We start from the raw sequence: 5,452 nt of genomic DNA on the forward strand, positions 1-5,452 counted from the left end.
TCCTTTCCCTACCTCGTATTCAATGTAGCTTCTATCAACCCACCAATCTCCCTAAAAGACACATTGCAATTTGTGATTTCTGATTCCCCTCTACACTAGCAACTCTTTATTTAGTTATTTATCTTTGTCCCAATTATTGTGCACACCAACATCATAGTTTCTGCTCTTATGCCCTTGGAAGCTAAAATATTGATTCATTGCTCTATGCTAGTTTTGCATGAATCTTTCTTTGAGTTGCTCTATCGAGAATGCTTTTGTGCATCGATCGCCCATTCTCCTACCTTGTTGATTTTAAACCAATCACTTATGTGATTCTTAATTTGTTTGTCTTTGTGATCCTCCTTGCATTCTTCCTTCGCTCGTATGATTGCTCCCTTCCCTCCATTTTTTCTACATAGATATCATTATTTTCCTACTAAATTACTTTGTATGAAAAATTTGAAATAAATACATTTGACAAATGACAAAATCATTCCCAAACTAATGCAACAATTTCTAACCACACCTTGTTTCATCTATTTAAAAAAAATAAAAGCTCATATTTTGAAAAATAAATAAATTACCCCACAAAACCCAACCCTTCAAACCCAACCCTTCACGAGGTTGGAACATGCAACCAAGTTCATGAGTACCTATGTTCCTTGGACTTCCAAGAGCTCAAGACGCAAAGCGGATAAAACAACCAGACACGGAAAAGTGAGAAGTGGGAGGGCTCGGGAACTGGAATCATGTTCTAATTTCTGAACTCTCCATAAGTTTTTGATCCAAGGTCCATGAAAACTTCACCAACAAGATTTCTTTAAAAATATGATCTGATAAGAAATTGGTTCAAAGTATAACGATTTGTTTGCCTTCATTTCTATATTGTAACATGTAGATATGTAATGAGCATGATTGGATTGCCGCAGCAGGCATTTCGGAAGCCTCTCACTTGGGTTAGCCTAGATTTGTATGTCCCTATTTTAAAGTCTGCAGGTACGTGGGGAGAAGTTGCGAAGGGTAAATGTATGCATGCCCACATGATCAAAATAGGATATGAGCCAAACACTTTTGTTAACAATAATCTGGCCGACATGTATTCAAAATGTGGGTTTTTAAGAGATGCACGCCAAGTGTTTGACGGAATGTCCCAACGAAGTGTCGTCTCATGGAATGGGATTATAGCGGGATATATACGGTATAGCCGACATGAGAAGGCAATGGAGTTGTTTTACCAAATGCTACAACGACGTCTGCAGCCAAATGAATTCACGTTTGGCAGCTTGCTTAAAGGGGTTGCTACTGCTCCATTAAAAGAAGAGGGTAAACAACTTCACGCTCTTGTTGTGAAATTTGGATTTGAGTTTGAGTTGTTTGTGCAAAGTTCTCTTGTTGATATGTATTCTAAAAGTAAGAGCATGGAATTTGCACGCCATGTGTTTGAGAAAATACCTGAAAGAGATGTTGTCTCGTGGAATGCAATAATTGCCGGATATGTGCAAAATGGGAATGGAACAGAAGCCCTTAGACTCTTTTGTGAAATGAAGCAGGCTTTTATGCTTCCGAACCAGTTCACATTTGCGATTATTCTCAAAGCATGCGCAGACAGTCTGGTTTTAGAACTAGGAAAGGCAGTCCACGCCAATGTGATTACATCTCAGCTTGATCTGGATGTGTCTTTATGGAATGCCCTTATTGACTTGTATGCCAATTGTCGAAGGATAGAGGACGCATTTTGTGTGTTTAATAAAATGCCTGAACGAGATCTTGTGTCGTGGAATGCGATTCTAGCAGGGTATGTTCAGAATGGGTATGATAAGAAGGCACTTGACTTTTTCAGACAAATGCAAATGGCGGAACTGAAGATCGATGAGTTCACCATTGCAACTGTTTTCAGGATATGCGATAACTTAGTTTTTATAGAACAGGGCATGCAGTTACATGCCCTTGTCATTAAAACTGGATTTCAAGGGAATCTCTATGTGGGAACAACGCTTATTGATATGCTTGTTACCTGTAGAAGGATGGATTGTGCAGTCAAAGTATTCAGTGAAATTCCCAAACGAGATTTGATATTATGGGGTGTGCTTATTGCTGCATATGCTCGCCAGGGTGATGGTGACAAAGCCCTGGACCTCTTTTATCAAATGCAGCAGCTAGGCTTGAAACCCGACGAGTTTATATTTTGCAGTGTTCTAAAGGCATGTGCAAATCTTGCAACATTGGAAAAAGGAAAACAAATCCATGTGCACATCCTGTATTCTGGATTTGAATCTACTGCCATTGTGGGTATCAGTCTTGTTGATATGTATGCAAAATGTGGGAATATAAATGATGCCTGGATTGCATTTAGCGAAATGCCCAGAGAAGATGTTGCCTCATGGAATGCAATGATAAGTGGACTTACTCAGCACGGGCATGGTAGACAAGCTCTGGAACTCTTTAGAGAAATGCAAGATGCTGGAATAAGGCCAGATCATGTTACTTTTGTTGGCCTTCTCAATGCTTGCAGTCATTTAGGCCTAGTGGACGAAGGTTGTTACTACTTTGATCATATGAACCGGGACTATGGAATCTCTCCTAGGGCAGAACATTTTGCATGCGTAGTTGATCTTCTTAGTCGAGCCGGGCTTATGGAAGAGGCTCAGTGTTTGGTCAAGTTGATGCCATTCAAACCCACGCCTGCAGTATGGCGGACTCTGCTTGCTGCCTGCCGAATTCATGGCAATTTAGAGCTTGGAGAACGTGTTTCAGAATCTCTGTTTGAAATGGACATAAAAGATTCAGCAACTTATGTGTTGCTTTCAAATCTCTACGCTGCTAGAGGCAGGTGGAATGATGCAGCGAAGCTGAGGAAAATGATGAGTGATAGGGAAGTGAACAGAGAAGCAGGGGTTAGCTGGATTGAGATTAAGAGCAAGGTTCATGTATTTCATGTTGGGCACTGACCAAATCTATAAGGCGCAGAGATCGTTGCAACTACTGGAAGATGAAGATTAAGCTCCCTATGAACTACATTTGGGAATGGATCAAAACACAGGATTGGCTTGATCTGCACGGTGATATCATGTGCGAAGACAAACCAAGCTTACTAAGATTTTTCACGTGGTATCTGAGTGAGACTTGTCCTATAATGGACACTTTGAAAGAAGAAGAAGTTCAGTAGTATCGAGCATATTACAGGACATCTTCAAAGAAGAAGAAGTTCAGTGGTATCGACATGTCTGAAGATGAGTCCATGGAGATCAATATTACAAGAGACCACATCAAGAAAGTTGTCTTTGTATGTACACAACCCTAATATTTGTAAGCTCCTTTTTTCACACTTTTGTTTTGGGTGTTTTTTTCCTTGTTCACTAAAATCAGTATGCCTGCTTAGGCTCAGTCTTGTTTGGCCATATGATCCACAGAGTCAAATATGCATAGGTTTGATTTAATCAAGTTACAGTTTTCTTTAGAAACAGGTTTACTGATATAAAATTAGTGAAAATATAATTACATTTCTTCCAATCCACCACGCTTGAAATCTGACGGTCACCTCTGCCTCTAATAAGAAATTTCTATGATGGTTTGATCATCAACCTTTTAATTAGCTTTTTTATAATTATAGATTGACATGCTATCTTCATGCTTTTCTTTAACTGTACCAACATTTTGTGAGTTTGATTAATGCATGTTTTCTTCACGCTTTTCTTAAACTTTACAACATTTTGTCTATTTTTTCAGGACTTCTTGTCTGCATCCTCAGATACTTCAGGATCTACACTAGAATGGGTAATCTCAGAATTGCTTAGAAATCCATGAGCAACAAAGATGGTGTAACAGGAGCCTAATTCTATAATTGGATTCAATTGTATGGTGGACCAATCTGATCTTCCTCATCTTCAATACCTGCAGGCTGCAATCAATAGTAAAGGAAACATTAAGACTTCAACTGCTTGCTCCCGTTGCTCCTTCCAAATTAGCCTATGGAGCAATCCACAAAAGAGGGATATCGAGTTCCAGAGAAAGCTTAAGTTCTTGTCAATGCTTGGGCAATTGCAACAGATCCAATTTTTGGGAACAATCTAATGATTTCAAGCCAAAAAGATTTTACAAAGCCAAATTGATGTAAACGGTACAATCTAATGATTTCAAGCCAAAAAGATTTTACAAAGACAAATTAATGTAAAAGGTCCAGATTTTGAACTCATGCCATTTGCTCCCGCCAGCAGATCAGCATGCCCTGGGATTTATCCTTGATCCATTTTGGCTGCGTCCACCTAGTACAGTGCTTCTATTAGAGTCTTGCTCAAGGAGTAACTCCAGAGAACTTTGAAATGTCAGAACTATAAGGCCTTATCATGCATGAGGCAGAACATCTTCATGCTATTCCAACTCCCGGCCTTCCACTGGACTTCTATGGACCAAAAGCCTAATCTGTGGAAAAGAAAAATTCACCATAAAGTCTCTGAAGAATGTAGTTTCCTGTTAAACATCTACTAAGCGATCTGTATCTGAATGAGTCTTGTCCTATAATATGCTCGTTGATCTTAAATTGTTACATAATGTTGGAATAATGGGGATTGCCAATATTGTTCAGAGTTGGTAAGATATGATTTAAAAACATTGAGTTTTGACAGCATGTGACAAAATGTGTTGGTCACTTATCTGGCATTGTATAAGACTAGCACATGCACCGACAGGAGGTGCAATAGTTATGCCGATAGAAAGATATATCTTGTTTTATATGCTAAGAAATTGAAGGGAGATAAAATCAATTGTATTTCTCCTTCTTATTCTCATTCACCTCCTTCTCCAGCTTCCCCTTTCTCATTACTCCTTTTTGCCTTTCTAGTTTTGTCTTTTCTTCTTCTTCTTCTTCTTCTCCTCTTTCTCCATTCTATTCTCTTCATTTAGTTGCATCACTCCTTTTAATTTCTTCTTCTTTGTCTTTTCCTCTTATTCTTGGTTTGCCTTTTCTTTATCTTCGTCCACTTCATCTTCCCCTTATCCTTCTTCCTCTTGGCCTTCTCCTTCGCTACCTTCTCCTTCCCTTTCTTCCCCGTCTTTTCCTCATTTTTTTACTTCTTGTTCCTCCATTTTCTTCTTCTCCCTCTTCTCTTTCACCTACCCTTCCTCCCCCTCCTCATCTTCTCCTTCTCCTTGCTTCTTTTTTTGCTCATTTTTTTGTTTTTTCTTCTTGTACAACTATTTCTTCATATTCCATTTCTTCTCCTTTTTCTTATTCTACTTCTCTTTCATCTTCTTCTCCATTTTATTGTCCTACTTCTTCATCTTCTTCTTTGCTTTTATTTTTTCAAATTTGTCCATCAACTTCTTCTTCCCCTTCTTTTATTGTATCCTATATATTTTTTCCAATAACTTTATTGACTGTGTTTAAAATCAATTATATTATTTTCTCAATATACAATGTAAACTATCAAGTTGTTTCTTGATTACATCCCATCTATCCCTCTAATGATATGGTGTC

General features: G+C 38.5%; 1 pseudogene across 4 annotated transcripts; it reads left to right on the forward strand.

Annotated features, from left to right (window-relative positions):
* The first annotated feature begins 592 nt into the window (after window positions 1–592).
* LOC149546019 (pentatricopeptide repeat-containing protein At2g27610 pseudogene) lies at window positions 593–4,527 on the forward strand (annotated as a pseudogene). Of its 4 annotated transcripts, none has more exons than XR_016353639.1 (3): window positions 593–3,285; window positions 3,706–3,753; window positions 3,877–4,527. The product of XR_016353639.1 is annotated as a pentatricopeptide repeat-containing protein At2g27610 pseudogene, transcript variant X3 (transcript). The 4 variants fall into 4 exon arrangements; XR_016353640.1 differs by having other exon boundaries at window positions 593–3,262; XR_016353637.1 differs by having other exon boundaries at window positions 3,706–4,527.
* Window positions 4,528–5,452: the final 925 nt, after the last annotated feature.

Source organism: Cupressus sempervirens, chromosome 7 (assembly GCF_028749045.1).
Source record: "Cupressus sempervirens isolate cs-2001-9-10 chromosome 7, ASM2874904v1, whole genome shotgun sequence".
Lineage (NCBI taxonomy): Eukaryota > Viridiplantae > Streptophyta > Pinopsida > Cupressales > Cupressaceae > Cupressus > Cupressus sempervirens.